The sequence below is a fragment of the Mytilus trossulus genome, chromosome 9 (assembly GCF_036588685.1).
Source record: "Mytilus trossulus isolate FHL-02 chromosome 9, PNRI_Mtr1.1.1.hap1, whole genome shotgun sequence".
NCBI lineage: Eukaryota > Metazoa > Mollusca > Bivalvia > Mytilida > Mytilidae > Mytilus > Mytilus trossulus.
Genome location: NC_086381.1, coordinates 69,769,170 through 69,791,127, shown reverse-complemented (window position 1 = coordinate 69,791,127; position 21,958 = coordinate 69,769,170). Strand labels below are relative to the sequence as shown.

Sequence of the window (21,958 nt, the reverse complement as noted above, 5' to 3'; positions counted from 1 at the left end):
CTAATATGTTCTCCTATTTATTTGTATTGTAGTCCTGTAATATTATGTTGTCATTTCAATGTTATATTTAACTTTGCCATTAAAGTGCGAGGTTTGGCATGCCACAAAACCAGATTCAACCCACCATTTTAATTCCCCTTTAAAAATGTCCTGTACCAAGTCAGGAAGATGGCCATTGTTATATTATTGTTCGTTTCTGTGTGTGTTGCATTTTAATGTTGTGTTGTGTTGTTTTCTTTTATTTTTGAGATATTAATATAAGACGTGGCACGGTACTTGTCTATCCCAAATTCATGTATTTGGGTTAGATGTTATATGTGTTATTCTCGTGGGATTTTGTCTGATGCTTGGTCCGTTTCGATGTTGTTTTGTTGTTCTCCTCTTATATTTAATGCGTTTCCCTCGGTTTTAGTTTGTTACCCCGATTTTGTTTTTTGTCCATGGATTTATGAGTTTTGAACAGCGGTATACTACTGTTGTCTTTATTTAGTATGACGTCCATTATCACTGTGCTAGTATACATATTTTTAAGGGGCCAGCTGAAGGACGCCTACGGGTGCGGGAGTTTCTCGCTAAATTGAAGACCCATCGGTGGTCTTCGACTGTTGTCTGCTCTATGGTCGGGTTGTTGTCGCTTTGACACATTCCCCATTTTCTTTCTCAATTTCATTTTTGAAAATAACAAATGAAAATTTTGTTTCGTATAAAAACGGCTCATCAGCTACGCTAAAAAAATTAATACAGTACGAATTTGAAGATAAGTGAGAACCCACAATTTCGCAAGGTTTTGCCAAATACAACTAAAAAAATAAATGTAATTTTATTTCGTTGATTTTCGCTGATGAAACCATATCCTACCATATAACTTTCCATTTTGTTTTTATTTTCTATCATGATATCATTAAACGAGGGGTTTTGATAACAGGTTATTGAGCCATAGTTTTTACTTCCATAATAATATCATCGAATGCGAAATATATTCCTACGGGTTTTTACGGACAGGTGTTACTTGCGGAAAAGGTAATATTTGTTCTCCTGTAGTATCAAAGTTTCTGTTGTGGTTTGGGTTCATGGAATCTTAGTTTCTAAGCAATGTTTTGTGGAATTTTGATCGGTTTTTTTTCTCTTCATTTCTTTTTGCCATTAATTACGTTTGTCTGCATCTTAAAGTCATTCTTTAATATCATAGTACATCGTTGATTGTTTAAATATATCACGGTAAACCCTGCATTTTTGTGGTAAAATCAACAATAACTTTTACAATAAATATGTATCTTAAACTATCTATCAATCTTCAATTATTCTCTTATTAATCTGTGTTCAGTAATCACTGCCTTTAATGCATCTCGTATCCATGTTTCGGAAAACCCATGATGTAAATGATAACCCATACCAATTTACAATTTATCTGATATCAACAACTTCACTGCTATGAAAATCGAAAATAGAGATTGTGGTTTGTGAGAATGCTTACAGGCCAATATGTTACATCAAATTATAATACGATAATCGTTAATTGGTTTGTATTTGTTTACACTTCATGTTTAATCCACATAAAATTGAATGGTGTCATATAATCGTTTTCCTATTAACAGATGAGTGTCATTACAATGATTTTAGGAAAATAAATGACTACTTGGAGAACGACGAAGGGGGTTTTAAAAGTTGTTTTAGCAATGGTTGATATTTCTGACTTTCTTCAACTTTCCATCCCTGTATTGATTCAATTTTCTCTACAAGGATCTTCTTAAGATAATATCTAAACATCTAAATTTAAATGGGGGATAAAAGGAATTCAGATGACGTCTTTGAAGGATACTTCTGCGTCTCGGCGTTTTCTTTTGACGATGGTCTGGACAACTGTTTTCATGATGAAATGTATTTAAAACTAAAAAACAAAATTGACTTTATCCTTGACGGGAAGTCTAAAATAAACGTATTGAAGATGAATCTCGTATTCGTAGGAGTACGCGATTTTATAATTTATATTACAATTTGACAATACCTTTTTAAAAATTAGCACAAGTTTATTATTATTGAGTGTCTCTTTTATTACAATGTAAATTTAAAAAAAAAGATATGATTGTTATGAGCAAACAAAAATAGCGTTACTATATGAACAGCATACATATATTAAAATAAAGTTCGAAAAATATATCAACGTTTATATGCTGCAAAAATGAAGAGATTACGCAAATTTCCAATGTTTGAAAATTGTACATAACTGACAATTTTACTGTTTAAATTATGTTTTTTTTAATGACTTTGTTGTGAATATCCTGTCTTATATCGAATAATTTACCGTCGAATTGAAGTTCAATTGACATCAAACCTTTTCTAATATGCACAAATCATTCAAAAGTGACAAAATGTTACGTTTGATATAATGATGTCAAGTATTTGTACGTTTTCAAATTAAATCAATTATACATATAATAATATAAATATGTAAATAATTATATAATATGTAAAACAAATATTCATTATATGCGTGAAATATAAGTGGGTTAGGTTAGTTGAAGTGCGTCTAACAATAACAAAATATTTTAATCAATCCTTGCTTATTTGCAGGACGACAACATCATGAAAAAATCAATTAGATGATGGGAAAATATACTTAGCACACACCCTGAACATTTAACATACAAAAATGATCAAAAATAATGATTTTATAATGATTGTTGGCAGTTGGTAATTTTTGGAATTTGCACACAACTGCATGTAGTTAGTTATCAAAAGTACCAGGATTATAATTTTATACGCCAGACGCGCGCCTCGTCTACACAAGACCCATCAGTGACGCTCAGATCAAAATAGTTAAAAAAGCCAAATAAATACAAAGTTGAAGAGCATTGAGGACCCAAAATTCCAAAAAGTTGTGCCAAATACGGCTAAGGTAATCTACTCCTGGGGTAAGAAAATCCTTAGCTTTTCGAAAAATTCAAAGTTTGGTAAACAGAAAATTTATAAAAATGACCATATAATTGATATTTATGTCAACACCGAAGTGCTGACTACTGGGCTGGTGATACCCTCGGGGACGAAACGTCCACCAGCAGTGGCATCGACCCAGTGGTGTAAATAGTTATCAAAAGTACCAGGATAATAATTTTATACGCCAGACGCGCGCCTCGTCTACACAAGACCCATCAGTGACGCTCAGATCAAAATAGTTAAAAAAGCCAAATAAATACAAAGTTGAAGAGCATTGAGGACCCAAAATTCCAAAAAGTTGTGCCAAATACGGCTTAGGTAATCTACTCCTGGGGTAAGAAAATCCTTAGCTTTTCGAAAAATTCAAAGTTTGGTAAACAGAAAATTTATAAAAATGACCATATAATTGATATTCATGTCAACACCGAAGTGCTGACTACTGGGCTGGTGATACCCTCGGCGACGAAACGTCCACCAGCAGTGGCATCGACCCAGTGGTGTAAAAAGTTATCAAAAGTACCAGGATTATAATTTTATACGCCAGACGCGCGCCTCGTCTACACAAGACCCATCAGTGACGCTCAGATCAAAATAGTTAAAAAAGCCAAATAAATACAAAGTTGAAGAGCATTGAGGACCCAAAATTCCGAAAAGTTGTGCCAAATACGGCTAAGGTAATCTACTCCTGGGGTAAGAAAATCCTTAGCTTTTCGAAAAATTCAAAGTTTGGTAAACAGAAAATTTATAAAAATGACCATATAATTGATATTCATGTCAACACCGAAGTGCTGACTACTGGGCTGGTGATACCATCGGGGACGAAACGTCCACCAGCAGTGGCATCGACCCAGTGGTGTAAATAGTTATCAAAAGTACCAGGATTATAATTTTATACGCCAGACGCGCGCCTCGTCTACACAAGACCCATCAATGACGCTCAGATCAAAATAGTTAAAAAAGCCAAATAAATACAAAGTTGAAGAGCATTGAGGACCCAAAATTCCAAAAAGTTGTGCCAAATACGGCTAAGGTAATCTACTCCTGGGGTAAGAAAATCCTTAGCTTTTCGAAAAATTCAAAGTTTGGTAAACAGAAAAATTTATAAAAATGACCATATAATTGATATTCATGTCAACACCGAAGTGCTGACTACTGGGCTGGTGATACCCTCGGGGACGAAACGTCCACCAGCATGTACGTGTTCTCCATTATATTTTTTTTTATATCTTTAATGACTTTGATTGCCATTTTTGCTGAAGAAGGTCTTTCTGAGGACACTACGGCTTCCTTCGAGAATAGAATTTTATCAGTGTTGTCAGAAGGTGCAAAATATTACCAATAATCAATCAATCAATTAAACAGAGGAGTATAACACTCATTGACGATGCATTTACATGCTCTACAAAACCTTCAACATTAGGTGAAAATAATATCAAACAATATTGTAAATAAATAAGGAGACAAATCATGGAAATAAAAAAAGAGCTTTGAATGCACATCTGGTGCAGTAAAATTGGTACTTTTTGTGTTTTTTTTTTTAAAATTGGGTTTAACTAACAACCGCGATTTTAGGTGATACATTTTAAAAGATGTTGACCCCTTAAAACAAAGTTGAGAGGACTAAAGTTTTTTTCCCGACAATCGACTCTCTCGTTTGATATTGACTACATGCACTCCCTAGTTCACGTCTCAAAATCTTAACTATATCTTTTCTCTAACTCTCAATCAAAAGTAATAAATAATACAATTCTATATTAAATAGAGAAACAACAGAACTTCTTCCAGCGTTGGTACTGTATTTTCAGTTGTATGAATATCAAACATTTATTGACTTTTGATGATGTTGATTTAATTATTGATCAACCACAAATGAATGATAGTCAACGATGCTCATATGCATGTATCATGTATATGAACAGTATGTACGATTGATTTGTTTGATAGCTATATTTATATGTTTGACTCTTTTTTATTCAAAAATAGTAGTTTTAAACAAATGACATTCACATAATATGTGTTCGTGTTTACTTTAGCATGAAGTGTTGTGTCTATCACATTTGAAACTCATCAAAGGTACCAGGATTAATGTTTTATATGCATATGCATAAGAGAACCTGGAACGTACGCACGAAGTATCCAAATCTTTATACTTGGCACAATGTTACCAATTTGCACGAGAATTGCACGTTTTTATTTGTTTTATTTATTTTAATTTCGATATATTGCCATAAGGACAGAACAAATCACGAAAACAAATTTTGTGATTACCACGTATTCATGAGTATGCTCCTTTTCAACTTCTTAGGATACTTCAAACTTGAAGCAATTGTTTTACTACATATCCAAATCTTACAATGTTTCGGCAAATCTTATTTTACCCTTCACTACCTCCCAGTTCAGTGGGAAAGCCACGGATCGATTCTGCGTCTCCTTCCATATGACGTAACGGCCAAAAAATCAAGGGCGACAATCGCGATTTTTCATAGAGGGCGACAGTATCGCGCCATCGCGGCAATTTGTTTACATCGTGTACGTGTGATTTTTCGAGAAATTTATCATTAAAGACAATTAAACTTGTGTCATTTCATCATCAATTAGTTATATAGGTAAGTTTTACAGGTGACCATGCTATTTTTTCTTCTTAGAAGATTTTATTTTACAAGAAACGAACATCTGAAAATGGCAAGTGACGTTGTGATTTGGAAGATAGAAATATGGCGGGTGTTTTCCCCTTCTGAAAATAACTGACACATTTGCATCCTATTGGCTATTCAAATATAACATGACCAAAAATAGTATCTATGATGATAGGAGTCCCTAAATATTTGCATAAATACCCATCACTCCGTCTCAAATTGTAACTGAGGCTGCGAAAAGGAAGCACATAAATCGACGCCATTTTTCTACAGATTAAGGTTTCTGAGCTCACGAAATCCTAGTATTATTACTTTTAATGGTTAGTAGAAAGATATGAATACTATCCATAACATAATTTATTGATCTGATCGGATTATGGCTACATGTTTGCCTCTTTTCGATTCTGAAATCCAGTAAATTTCCGTAGACCACATGTAAATAAACGCCCCTTTTCCAGCGGTGAGACTTCAATTTGAATAAAACTTCAATTTTGGCATGTCAATGTTAGAATTTAAATTTTAATTAAATTTTTACAGTTGTGTAAAGCATTTGTGCTGATTTGTTTGGTTGTCTCGAATAGTAAAAAGGTTAACATTTTTATTTTTGAAAAGTGTGACAAAAAACAAACAATAAAAATAAAGGAAAAAAATAACTATCCCCAGGATAAAGGGGGGTTTTAACTATATGTCCCCATTCAAATGCATTGATCGTCCCCAAAAAAGGGAGATTCCAATCCCTGGAACCCTATCCCTGGATCTGCCACTAGGAACTATGACTATTAAAACATATAAAGAATTAGAGAATTATTACAAAAGGAACAAGAATAGAGAAAATTTACCATGAAATCAATAAGAAAAAAATTAAAATAGAGCAAATGACATGCTAGTCCAAATAATTATGAAGTCTGACAGGACTACTTTTTTTCTGGGACGACTTCCTATGCATCCCAGAAAAAAATCTAAATATTCCTAGCAGCAAGCCAGAGGTCTGGTCAAAATCATTTTGAACTATTGATGTGCAAATTTATATATTGAGGAAAGAGAAATTATGGACAAAAAGTATAAAAAAAATAGAGACAAATGAACTTAAGGATTAAATGATAAAGAAATGCAGAACACCCCATCCAGACCCTTGTCTATGTGAACAACAGTACTATTATTTTTGCTGAATAGTGCATATGGGCATGTAAAATATCTTTTAAATATTTCAGGTATATGAAATATTCACCAGTAGGAAAGTATAAAGTTGTCCCTCCTTCCATGCTAAAAAAAAAATTATGTGATTTATTGTTGAATTTTATTGCCACCTTCAGTATTGGCTAGGTGTTGTGGCCATGTTTTATTGGCGTTGGATACATTTATTATCAATTACTGGTATGAAGTATTAAAGATATGAATGATTGAATGAAAAGTTATCTTTTAAATAAAGGTTGATATGTTATTATGGTGATGAATTTTAGATACTAAGTAAATGAATTTATAAGTAGAAAATTTCTCCAAACATCTGTTGGTGTGTATAATTATTACCTTTTCTAGAGGACCTTTTTCGGGACGTCTGGATTGGGTATTTTTTAGCTCAGGATTTCGGGATTGGTCCTTCAGATTCCAGTATTTCCTTTCAACATTTTTTTTTTTAAATTGGGAACTCAGAAGATCATGTTTTTGTCAGTAGACAATTAAAATATATTATAATTTACCGATCATATAGCAACTCTAGAGAAGTTTGAAATTAAATTCATTTGATAATATCATCTGCATAAATTATATATTTTCAGATAACAATAGGAATAAGAAGAGCAGGATTTCTATATTGAGGATTTACATGTATGGGACGGAGGACTATTTGACTTGATTTTACTTTAAAAAACTTTTTAATTATAATAATAGTTCTCCTTAATTGTTTAAAATACTTTTTACATATTTTTCATTTTAACATTTTTTTTATGACTTTGTATTTATTCATTATTTAATAAACTTTTATTAATAAACATTTTTATATTTTCAAATATACATACAATGTGAAACACTCCACCATTTTATATTGATAACGTGGGGTAAATGTACACGAGACACTATGCTGTTGCAATACAATATTACTTAATGTCATTGAAAAACCTGAGATTCATAGATGCAAAGCTAGCATATTCATAGGGCCCCCCTTTCATAAGGAAAAAATTGGTTGATTAAATAGGGAATCACTGGAGCGGGCCCCTCTTAAGTTATTAAGTTAGTCAGCAGCAGCAACCCCCCCCCCCCCCCCCCCCCATAGAAAAAGTTCTGGATCTGTCACTGGTATCAGACATATACATGTATGTACTGCAGTATTTGAGACATAAGAAAAATAAAAGATATAAAAAGTAAAAATGATGGTCTTTTATTCTTTATAAGGTTTGAATGACTTAAATGGAAAGTTTCTAGAATTGTTCACTTCTCCTAGACGTAGTGAGGTCTCTCAAGGGGCCTATCATGACATGACCTTTCACTGTTTTGCTTCCATGTAGATTTCAAAGTGTGGTAACCCCTGCACCTAAATAAATCATTTTCAGTAGATACATATCTCTTTTATCAGACTTTGTGATGAAAAGTTTAAACTAATATACAAATTAGAAAAAAGAAAACTGATCAACTTGAACCCACAATATATAATTGATCTCAGGTCCTATGGAAGAGTAAGCAGATCCTGCTCCTTGTGTAGTATTATGAATGAGATGTCTTTGTGCCCTTTTCCTAGATATGTAAACACATGATTTTGCAAATTATTACAATTGTGTGCTTTTAGAATGGAGTAAAATGTGTGGAAATGTATTCTATTGCAGAAAAATCAGCACACAGATATAGGAATGGTATGATTCTTAATAAACTATAGATCCTGTGTCCAAGATTTGTTTTCCTGTAGATTGGTGTAAAATAAAAATGTGGGTCAAGCAGTTATATCAATGCAACAAAACAGGATCACCAAAATCAGAGCGAGACATTCATATATCATTTTTAAAGTAGACATTGGAAGTGATAGCATTTTGTTAATGCTTTAAATGGTCATATACATGTAGCTCTAACATGTATCAAGAATTTGATGTACTAGGCATTGGACATTCCTATTGAATGTTAATCTCAAGTTCTAAGAGTTAAATATGCCCCTGGGCCCAGACACACTCAAACATGAATAGTTAGTCGCAGTGTATATCAGGTTGCTTGATAAGCATGGTAAGGACAGACATTTATAAACATGTGTGAGTGTTAACTTCCCACTTGCCTAGTATTTTTTATATTAACAAGAACAAAATATGAAAATTATTGATGCATCAGTAGTAGGCAGGCAATATTTGTTGATTGGTACATGTACTTTTTAAAATTGACAAGTTGAAACATTTCAGATTTATAATAATTTACAGAATCAAAGAATGACTGTAACCATTACCCTAAAAATTGGCTTAAAACAAAGACTACCTGAGTGCTTACACTTTGCACTTTTGCATGCTTATTCAGACAACAACTTTTGACTAACTGAATTTTTTGTTGTTGAAAAAAGGGGGGTAGGTCTACTTCCAGACAATGGAAGTTATTTATATGGACAGATTCGTTCATAGATTAAACCAGTTTCAATGTACTACATAAATCTCGCCCATAAATCTGTTATACAACAGCAGCATAATTAAATAACTACAGCAAATGTGATACGAGTAGTTTGAGCAACTTGTAAACATCAACAAATGACGGTGTCAAGCCTTCCACCACTCAACATTTTAAGTAAAATATATTTAAAATCCTGAAAACATCATCACCCTTCGTTGTCTCAATCAATTTTGTGCTTAGAATTTGTAAAATATGACATAATTTGCTTGATTTTGCACCGAAATAACTCCCAAAACGTCTGAAAAATGTTGAATTTTGACCTCCGGTTGAAGTATTTATTATGTAAACAAGACTCAGAGTGACGGGGAATCCTGTACATAGTCATGTGCCCATATGTTTCTAGGTCACATTTATTTATATCTCGACCAATGAAAAGCTTTAGGATGCATTTGTGTCAGTTGTTTGTAGTCGTGGGGATTACCCGCGGTTTTTTGGAAATCAACGGAGGTAGTCTTTTGGTTTATCATATTTCAGTAACGGAGCACTTATTTGAATACCGAATTTGGCAGTCGTGTGACAAAATCTATTCTAATGAAAAATTAACCTCAAATACTGATGGATGATACGTTGTTTTAATAGATTTATTGTCTGAAGCACAGGCTACGTTTTTGTTTACACGCTGGTTACAGCGCCACCTCAATTTTTTTAGATTATGTCCCCTTTCCCGCGGGACTACCGGAAGTAGCTCTTCAATGTCACTGGCTTTCCCACTGGTTCAGTTTCCAGTAATTCACAAAAGCCTTTCCTCATGTAATCTGAAAATTCTTGTATATTCTTATACAATATGAAAATTCTGTATTATTAACACTAAAAGGGTCTATGCAACATTTTTATATTACCCAGTCAATAATGACATATTGTAAACTATGTGTTAAAGACATGGCTACATGGATAAATTTTTCATTAGAAACATAGGAATTCAACAGATCGTGCTTTAATTTTTGTAAGGTCCCTTTTGGCAGTTTTTTGGAACTAGAGTTTTTCTCTCTGTGCTCATAAAGAGGTCGAAAATATATTTGGAATTATCCAAGTATTTGGGATTGGAATCTGATACTTACTTATTGGCTGACATTATATAATGGAATTGAACTAAGGTCAGATATTTTTGGGGTTCGTCCCTAATTATCATGCATTCATTTTCGTATCTTTCTCTCAGATGTAGCGGACTGTCGTTTTTAAAAAATGACGCTTTTCTTATACCAAACAGAAGTGATAATCAGAGATTGATTATTTGATCAAATCGTGGAATCTTGAGTCAGTCCAATATTATCTTTAATCAGTCAGTTTAAACAAAATGAAATATCGCGCTATACACACTACCAATTACTTGGTTAGAATACTAGTTGAAAAAGGAAAGAAAGAATGTTGCATAAATTTTAAATAGTTCATTCAGGACTATCATTTGAAAACAATATAATTCAGATGATGAATAAGGCAAAACCACACTGAATGATAGAAGACATAGTTAAGACACAAACTAATACAGACACATTCCGCATTTCCATTTTCAATTTTATAGAACATATGTTCGTGAAGATATGCCTTTTACGACAACCAAACCAAAAGGTTTTTAGACAAAAAAAATGTCAAAACATTTAAATCAAGAGTTATTAAGGATGTTCGCTGCTCAGTTTCAAAATAAATAACTTTTCATAAAACAAGTACTTCTTGATAAGGAATAAAATGAGGAGTCAAAAAAGCAAAACAAAAATAGGGGTAAATGTGCTTGTTTTCGAGATATTCGCCATTGGAATTTTGGCGGGAAAATGTTCTCTCTTGACTTTTCATAGCTTTATCATTGACCAGTTAAAGTTCTTAAATACTATTAAAAAATAAATAAAATTTAATACGACTTTAAAAATTACTTATAACAATACATGTAAAAGATTTATAAAAAGAAAAATGGGGGTTCGTGAGGATTGTTTTTAAGGCATTCAAATGGATAAAACCAGGGGATTCCGAAAATCTGACAGAAATTCCAAAACATGACAAGCAGTCATCCCTAATGCAACGTCAAGCACACAAGAAAGGTCTTGATAAGCACTAGAAGATACGAATTAATACTAAGACTTAAATGCTGTTATAAATGAAGGAATAGTAGAAGAGTAAGATTATTGAGTCTAATGAGTGACCTTACATAGACAAGAAAACATTATTAAGTAGTATCAAATATTTATGACATATTTTCTGGGTGTATTCATCTAAGAGAAAATCATATCTTTCCATTGATAACATAAATATGGGGTTGATATCTTTTCAACATGTCAAACAGATTTGTATACGAAAATGGGTCTGGATAAAATACTGATCTTACTACCATACAAAGAACTAATACGCAATAAAAAGAAGGATAACTCCGATTATCTTCTAACCCGAAAATCTGTTTATAATTGCAATCTGAAATTTTATTTAAAAAGCCATTTAAATTAATCTTTCAATTCAATAATGACAACTTTTCAGACAACCTATTCCAAATTAATTCAATTTCTTAATTTTAGCGATTTTTTTTAACGAATTAGAATATTAACATTTTATATTAAAAAACTACCTTCAATATTCACATGCTTTGTAAAATCGCTATGTTTAATTGAAATTTATTCCAATCTCTTAAGTTGTTGGAAATTGTATACAACCATTAAAAATAGTGTTTGATATTCTGTTTAAATCATATAAATGTTTAACATATAGAATTGATTTCCAATATAAAATAACATGTTTGAAAAACATTTTTTTAACAGAATTTTATTGATTTTAAAAAGATAGTGTGAATGGTAACAAAGGTCATATTACTGTTACACAGCTTACACATTATGTATGCTGTTACACAATAAGCATATTTGTGTTTGTTTTTCTTCATTTTCTAGAGGTAAAGGGAAGGGTACTGATCTCAAAAACATGTTTAACCCCGATGTAAGTTTGTGCCTGTCCCAAGTGAGATGCCATTGTCCTTTTTTGGTCTTGTATGATTTTTAATTTTAGTTTCTTTTATATATTTCAGAGTTAAGTATGACTTCCATGATCACTGAACTAGTACATATATTTGTTTATGAACCAGCTGAAGCACGCCTCCGATGTTTTCTCACTGTGATGAAGACTCATTGGTGGCTTTCGGCTGTATTCAGTTTTCTGTTGTCTGGTTGTTGTCTCGTTGACACATTCCCCATGTTCATTCTCAATTTTATCTAATTTTTGCCAAGTTAATTCTATATTCAGTTTTTGTTTCTTATACTACCACATATTTAAATGTTTTAATGAAAATTGACAAACACAAACGGCAGATAGTTTGACTACTTGAAAAACATAAATGAATGATAAAAATCAACAAACCCTAGATTAGTTTCCCATACCTACATTTCAAATATTTAAACATGCAAATACATGCAAAACTTTCTGAACATAACTTGACATGATTTAAATTGCAATTAATTATATAAAAAAAGTCCTTAGATATATCATCAGTATTTGAATACGTGTGTGCTTCCTCGAGCTCGTAATTGCAATAGCTTCAGATAATCTACGTTATTCATCCTGAGGTGAAATGTGGGTCTCATTTTTGTCCTGTATGTTACTTTTAAAAGCAAGTAATTTGGTAAAGACGTAGTTTTATACTTTTTCACCTATTTGTTTGGGATTTAATATAATTCTTCGTTTTTATAAAAAAAAAACATTATAACTGCAGTTAAAGACAATATTTATGTTTTTTTAATCCTCCTCAATAAAGGTTGACTGAATGAGAATGTAAATTTAAATCAAATCTTAAGATAGATAAATCCAAGAAAACTACCAGAGCGCTTTTATGGACTTTTCTCAATTCCTGAATTAAACAGTGAGTAAATAAAACAAAACGGTTAATTATCTTTTGTGGGTCTGTAAAATTCTATTGTACAACTCAAGAATTGTAAGAATTCCAGTAGCAATTTCGGAAGATAAAACATCACTTAATTTACAAAATAACTGTAACATATTTAGTAATAATTATTTGTTTGTTGATGAATAATTATCTATTGTTTATTGTAGGATTGTGGTGTCAATCCTGTAATTTGAGATTTTACAACAATTGTCTTAGTATGAAAACTATACAAAATTGGTATCTGAAGATGTATTTTCCTAAACCATCTTATGAAAGGCAGATAATGTCATCAAATAAATGATTTGTTTGTCATGATAAATTGAGTAATTGAAATACCATTTGTTATGTGTTTCCATAAATTACACATAAGTACTTATATGTCATAAATGTGTGTAAAAGATGTGAACCGAGGCATGAATTTAATGATATTATAATGCCTGTCATTATGCATTCGAAACGTTTTACTTAAATTCGAGAATAAAGACAGGTAAACATACCGAAAAGTATAAAGATAAATGAATCGTTGTGTTGAAGTAAAGAATCGTTGTTACTTTATGTATTGCATTTCCTTTACCTGCTTAAAAGGATTATCAATGCAATAGAAAAATACGGAAATAAGGTACAACACAAGTGTGTACAATTTAAAATAGTTTGAACGCAATCAGTGATAATCAAGTCGTTATCTTTCTGAAATTAAGCAATCTCTAAGCTTACTCGTCGATTAAAATTTGCCTCAAGGTCTCCAAGAAGATATGTCATATATCATTTACAGATATACTCGTGAGCAGAAATATACACTTAAGGAATGCATAAAATAAAACAGCATTTAGAAAAACGAAATGTGAAAAGGCTATCTAGTTTGACGACAAATTTAATAAAATGCTCATCTTTCCTTGCTTTGCATCTTTTGGGAAAACAATACTTGTAAATTTAATAAACTTATTTACTGGGGTAAAATATAGTTAGGTAAAACAAAGGCCGTTAAAATTAAGTTAAGGTTTATTATCATAATTAATGTATTCTATCAAAATCTAACAATAGAATCAAATGCTAACAATATTTCATTTTGATATTTCTGATAAGTTTGATACGTCTTTAATTATAAGTAACTTCGCAATTGTGTATTCATACTTAGAAAACTGATGAATAATATGATCTTGCATTATCTTTTAGCTTTTAAGACAACATATTTGAATAAAAAGATAACTAACCTTTTCACATTCTTTTCTCCTTCTATTGACCGCCTTTACCGTCCATTACTTAATCTGAAAATACAATAATAAAACGGATTATTAAAAGGTTTGCTTTCTTATGATACTAATTAAGTCAAAATCAGCCAATTTTTGGTTTGTATTATCTTAATGTAAAGGTCAAGACTTTCATGAATTACACTGTTAACACATGACATTTACATTTGTTTTGCCTGAAAAAAATCCAAAGATTATTTAAATGCACCACTATGTTTTGACATTCTAAAATAGATAAAGTAGGATTAAATCAAAAGTAATCCTAATCAATAATTTAACACAATTTGGCACGAGATGTAAAGGCAAAGTATACCTCCTCCACTCGATATTATTATTGAAGAAAAATGCCTGGACTAAGTCTGGAATATGACATTGATATCAATTCATTTGATGTGTTTGAGCTTTTGATATTGACATTTGATTAGGGAATTTCCGTTTAAAAATTTCCTCGGGTTTCGGAATTTTGTGAGTTTTCTTTTTAAACTATGCTCAGTGGTTAAATTAAAAAATATACAAATCTATTATCAACATGAGATGACTACCCAGGTAGAGATAAAACTCAAGTACAAAAAGTTCCGAATAAAAAGACAAATCATCTCGTATAACAGAGGCCGATTTATCTTACAAAAATGCTTGTGGCAGTTGGCGTGGGTATCGTAAAAATCATGAAAGAATTATCAAATCAGAAGAGACATAATTTAAAGGAGTAGGTCAGGTAAGAACCGATTATGGCCTTAACTTTCAGGTTCATCTGACGAAATATTTTGACCACTTTTTAAACACTTAAATGTCTAATCATTTGAATCAATTAGTTTATGTGAAAGATTTGAACTGACTAAGTCTTTAAAAACCATCTGATTCAAGCTCAAATATGAAAAATCTACCAAATATGCCGAAAATGTCATTTTTTGGATGTTTTTTTTCAAAAATGAAAGAGGCCGCATCCGTGTTCATCCTCAACCTTAATATATGTTATGTACTATCATAAAATACAACTTACATTTCAGTATTAAGGATTAACACGAATGCGGCCAATTTCGTTTCACACGAAAACCGTCTAAAATTTAACTAAAATGCTAGAATTGTGAAGATTTCAGTAATTTAGCATGACTTTTTGGTGCTGGTTCCCGATATATGTGCATTGTATTGTCAAAAACAGCCCATATGTATATAGCAGAAGCATTCTTCTGTCTAATGAATAACTAAAAGTTTATAGTTTAACAATTTTATAAAACTGCTATATTTTAGGGCCAAAAAGGGGTCTTACTGGACCTACTCCTTTGCTCACAAGGTACACCCTCATTAACATAATTCAGACCTAGCAAAAAGCTGAGCAATGTGGATTGAAAGAAATGAACGAACTAATTATATGCTTAGGTTAATTCAACTATACCAATTACTCCGATAATCCGAATTAATGTCAAAGTGTTTGTAAACAAAACTGTTTTGTAGACCCTTATATGGCTGTTATAACTTTTTAGTATATAACGAATTATTGTAGCAGTGTAAATAAGACCTAGACATTGTCTTGAAAAGATAACTATTTGGGATGTGACGATGTATTGCAGCACTGTATATAGAAACTTGTCATTGCCATGAAAACAAGAATTGTGTCTTCCTTTAATAAACCAACCAATTCATCAGGAATATAGATACCGGGTTCGCCTTTGAGATATATTTTTTTCTGTCCTTGTGATACCAGAATAAAATGTTATACTGTATAGTAGGAACATCAAATAATGTCTTTAACATTTAAGACCATCGTGACACTTTATTCACGTTAGAAAAGAATGAACGCATTGGATACGTTAGAAAAAAGAATGGAAAATACTTTATAGCTGTATATAATAAATAACTTCTGAACTCAAGCTTTAAACCACTATGGAAGTTAAATTCTTATTTAAGTACTAGTAATAGTGTTTAAAATACTAGGATTAGTATTTAAAATACTAGTACAAGTATTGAAAATATCCGACGCTAAGGCATTAGAACAAAACCGCCGAAACGAAATATGCAATAGAAAGACAGAAACTTGTATAAATGTGTCCAGTAACCTCATCATCTAATGGATTATTACAAGTGACAATTTAAATGAAAGGAGAATCAACTATAAAAGAAACTATGAATCGTAATAGAGCTAAACAGATCTATATGTAGTATAGACATTTTTTTTTATCTTGCACAATTATTTAAAGAAACATTCAGTGAGAAAGTACTGGAAATTCAATGTAGAGTTTTTATGATTTTACAGTATTTCTTTAGCTTTCTACGAAAAGCATACTGATTTAGAGATTGTTTGATTATAAGAGTAAACTTAACATTATTGACCAATTTTTCATAAACGCAGATATAGACGATACTCGTTTTCAGATATCAAGACACATAGACTATTAACAAAAAACACCGGCTTTAAGGAGATTATTCAAGGTTAAGTATTCTCCAGAGAGTTAATGAACTTAATAGTGCTCATATTTCAAAACAAAAAATGCCGAACACATTTTTTCGTCGCTGAAAAAAACACTATGAAATATTTTTTTATGTTTTTATAGATGTTACGATCAATAAAAACATAATGTCTATTAAACAACCAGTTTTAGGTAAACAATATTAATATTGGCACAGACACGAACAAATACAAAACGTGCCATGAAATTCAAGATATCTGATTGTTTATTATGATTTTTTAAACAAAGATTGTCTATACATTGTAATTTTTACTTATAAAACATATTTATCATAGCAAAAACCCGTGTATTTTATCAGAACCAGTACATGCCCCACATTGGACAGGTTTATGTCTCAGACGATATGCAAAAACGTAATGGAACAAAATGGAATACGGATATATAGATGACCCATACAACATATGGAAACATACAATGATTGTTGGTTGCTTTACGCCGCATTAGCACAAAAAGGCTATATCGCAGCGATACAACAAACATACAAAGACCTATGTGGACGTATTAGACTACATCTGTGCAATGTGGACATAAGTACTATCCCAATTCTGTACGGCAATGCCAAGCCAAAGCAAATATTCATAGATATTAAAACCGAATATGAAAACATCCCTTTCATCATATAACTACATATATTTCCAATCTGGAAACGTTAGCAACTAGATTTGCTAAGTTTGACTTAATCCAATTTACCTAAGACTTTGTTGGTTAGTTGTATCATTGTTATCCTTACGCTATCTCCTTTTTTATATCATACTACATACTAACGGGAAAGTAAAACTACCGTTATATTCTGCCGACTCATAAACTATCGGCAAATTGAGCTACAGACTGTACGGGAGTATATTTTTCAACATGCAATATATCAATGCAGATTACACAATAGACAAACGGATACATAGACTATCCGCATGTTACGAACACGTATACTGTCAAGTCGTCATACGGACACTTCTTCACATCTGGTTAACGAACACTTCTCACTTGCCATACTGATATACAGAGTACCAATATGCCACTTAAGGTCAAGGAACAGTAAATGGGCTATGTCGCAGATTTTGCTATAAAATTGCATACAACCTTGGCTCGTTGAACTACAACTGAAAATCGAAAAAATAATACATTTATCTCTTTTATTTTCTGAAAAATTGCAGATTAATTTCTCTTAATATGGGTGAACATTTGTATAGAAAGCACATAAAATCGGCGAAAAACCTTCTAAAATTTGTCTTAAAATCGCCAAATCTCTTATTCTACTCCATAGATTTTTCTTAAAAAACTATATATTGTTGACACATAAATTTCTGTTTTAATGATATAAAATAATCATAGGGTCACCGACTTCGTTTTTTGTCTAATAATCAATTTGTTACCTTATTGGTAGTGAAAAACGTCAAAAATCAACGTTTTACGGCTTGCAACGCGATAACGTTACGATTATTTCGACGTTTTGGTGGATTTTTTCACAAAGAACGCAACTTTGAATGATATATACCGTTAAAACGAAGTCGGTGACCCTATCTTTATTTTGCATCATTATAACGGAAATTTATGTATCAACAACATATAGTTTTTTAAGAAAAATCTATGGAGTAGAAATAGAAATTTGGCGATTTTAAGACAAATTTTAGAAGGGTTTTCGTCGATTTTATGTGCTTTCTATACAAATGTTCACCAATTTTGTAAGAATTCAATCAGTAATATTTCAAATGATAATTGAGATAAATGCATTATTATTTCGATTTTCAGTTGAAGTTCATCGAGCCAGAGCTGTATGCCAAATTATACTGAAATCTAAGACATAGCCCATTTACTGTAACTTGACCTTAAAACACTTAGTTTATATAGTTATAAGCATTTGGTCTCTGTGTATCCGTAGGTTATATAGAGATTAATACATGGCATTTTCCATATCAGCCTGGGTATCATTCCGAAACCCCATATCAGCCCGAGACGGAGTTGGGTGCTGATATGAGTCGAGGGATGATACCCAGGCTGATATGGAAAAGGTCATGTATTAATCGCTTATTCATACACCTCCGACACTAGTTTTATGTAAGGCAAATAAACAAATGCAATAACTAAAACAGTCAAAAACTTTATAAAGATATTAAATTATAAATCAAATATACTATAATTGTCCATCAACAGCATCACTACCTCAATATATTATATGTGTGGTAACATTTCCCAAAGAAGCATTTTGAAACATTGAAAATTTGGAAGAGTTTTGTGATCATTAATACTCCATGTTTTATGTACTATAAAATGATTCTTTATTGTCAATGGCATTTGTTAGCAAGTACTAAACTATCCCAACAAAAGTTCCCGTAAACTTTGACATCGTCATAAAAAAATATCTGACGTCAACGGCAATTGAAAAGTAAAATATTGATACCAGAAACACCGGAAGTAACTTGCACGAGAAGCACTGTTATGGGTTTTTGCACGAGACGCCCCTGATATGGGTTATCAGCCCGGGTGGGAAATTATGGCTTGTGTACTTCTGCTCATTACACATATGCAAAAGCTATCATATCAATGCTAAGTATAAGATAAATAGTTATATAAACGTTTGGTCTCTGTGTATCCGGAATGAATTTATTTTCTACTATACATTTATCTGATTTGCTGATGACAAGAAGATACGTTTGTAAAAAACAACTACTTGAGTCGTAACTTGCATTCCCTTAGAGGTTTGTAAGTTATTAATGTCAATTCTTAATATATTGTTCTAATTATTTTACGATATTAAGTGAGAAGTTAGCGATTTTTGCTTACAGTAACAAGAACGTCAGTGTTGCCTTATGATTATTCTACGGTTTCAAATGTTTGCTATTTTTTTATACATTTAACTAACATTTAATTTTACATTAACGATAAGGAGTGGTTGGAGTGAAACTCAATCAAGATTCTGTCAGAAATCTAGTCTTTCAATAGCTTTTAAATGAAAACAAAAGTGGTAATCAAGAATAATAATGAATAGAATGTTTCAGACATGATGTTTATATTCCCAAAACGTCAAAGCAGTAACATATTTTTTCAAACAAATAAATACACAAAAAATAATTACATTGATTATCAAAATTATCTTTTGAAATATTTGATAATTGCATTTTGGTACGTTTAAAAGATGCTGACTTGGAGCTTAAAACATGAGGCAATAGAAAATATGCCCACTGCTGAAAGTGATTGAAGTAGTCAGAAGTTGAAGATCTTATAGTGAAAGATGCAAAGTTTTACCATTTTTAGTTCGGGAATAGTTTTTTCTTAGAAAATTGTATTTTCAAAGAGTTTTTCAGTTGATTCAACATAGATATGCTATTGTTTTTTTTGTAAAAGATTTTTTTTAATACAACTGAACCTAAGAAAATGTGATATCAAAAATGTTAATAGATATAGGAAGGTGAGGTGTGAATGCAAATGAGACAACTCTCCATCCAAATAAGAATTTATAAAAGTAAGAAATTATAGGTCAATGTAACTTCATATATAGCTTTTAATGCCTAAATGGGATAAAAAAAAATCTTTAAATAATCAGAGTGATAAAGGACTGTTTATAAAGCTTGACATACACTATAATATATTATACAAGTAATTTATAAGAAATATCGTTATACAAATATAACATAAATTATTTCTAAAAGTGAATTATATTTTGGCCTTGAGTTTAGCCAGATCTTTAAAATTATATATGGACACTGTTTTGATTGACCGTAGGATTTTCATTTTCAATATCACTTCAAGCTAATTTGTTTTCAGTTAGATGTGTGAATGAGAAACCAGGACAAATGCGATTTAAATATTTTTCGATTAAAAAGACTTTTCACCTTACAACACAATACGGAAGATGTACGTCACAAGAATGTGTATGTTATGTAGTCAGTCTCTTCATACACTTTACTTGCTAATGAGTTTAAGTAAAATTATGGTTTCTTATTGTTTTGAAATCATTTTTATTTTAAGAAAACGGAGTTGATCATTCTTTTGAGTGTGACGAATCAATCAACTTGGTTATATAAATAATCTTTATTATAGTTATACTTTCCAGTTATACGGTACTAAAATGTCCGTTGTCTATCATGATATTATCAACAACCACTGGGTTGATGCCACGACTGGAGGAGGTTTCTTAAAGTGATCAGCAGCAAAGAAATCAACACTTTCAAATACCAAGGATTTTCAAACACAAGAAAAAGTTACCATAGCTACATTTTAAAATACCTCAAGATTCATTGATGCTCTTAAAATTTATACTTAAATGGCCTTTTCAACCGTTTGATCCGAGCGTTACTGATGGATCTTTGTTGACGAAACGCGCGCTTGGAGTACAAAATTTGAATAATGGTATATATGAGGAGTTGATTCTTATCTTCCAATCCTTAATCTGTTGCACATTTTTTTTATACAATGGCTTGACATTAATTCATAGTTTGTTTTACTTCAAAATACTTTGTGACTATAATCACAAGGATTTCTCAGTTTATGCGTTGAGCTCTTTATTCTTGATAATTACTATAGATTATTGTGTGTACTGTCACGTCAGTTCAAATTGGTCTTATTTTGCTTATTTTAACATTTTATTCAAGTCAAATTCGGAACTTTTATCCAAATTATTGTTAAAAAAATGCCAGACCAAGAGGAATAATTAATTTAACGACGACAAAAAATAGGTTATTATATAAATAAATGTTCCACCTGAACGTAAATATGTGCATACACAGGGACAGCCTATCTTGTGGCATTATTAAATTAATTTATGACAATAGATAAAAAAAAAATATGCCCCTGGGATCAAAGGCTTATTTTGCTTCATAATATTATTTTTCTAAATTGAAATCAACAAGAAATTTCACTTTAAAAAACAGTTAACATGTGAAATAAGTTAACTTTTAACCCATTATCAAATTAACTCAAAATTTAAGTCTGAGTTTGGAAATTGTGATTAACGACTTCGTATATTAATGGGATTTTGTCATAGAATAGTCAGTTTATAATTTCACTATAGAAAAAAAAGTAGACGTGATATCAAAATTGTAGAAAGAAAAAGAATCTAAAACGCAAACGACAAAAGGAAACATTATACTTAATGAACAAAATAACACAAGAACAGGTGTATACTATTCTATTGATAAAACAAGTCTAACTAATGATAGCAAAGGTTCAGTTAACAAAAACGATCAGCAAAAATAAGTA

General features: G+C 31.4%; 1 protein-coding gene across 5 annotated transcripts in view; it reads right to left on the bottom strand.

The window, feature by feature from the left end:
• LOC134683323 (soluble guanylate cyclase 88E-like) overlaps window positions 1–21,958 on the bottom strand; it is a 184,018-nt gene that overhangs the window by 79,531 nt on the left and 82,529 nt on the right. For all 5 annotated transcript variants that reach the window (XM_063542541.1, XM_063542542.1, XM_063542540.1 and 2 more), the window contains exon 2: window positions 14,265–14,318. The gene's annotated coding sequence lies outside the window, so the exon portion shown is untranslated. The remainder of the gene's footprint in view (window positions 1–14,264; window positions 14,319–21,958) is intronic.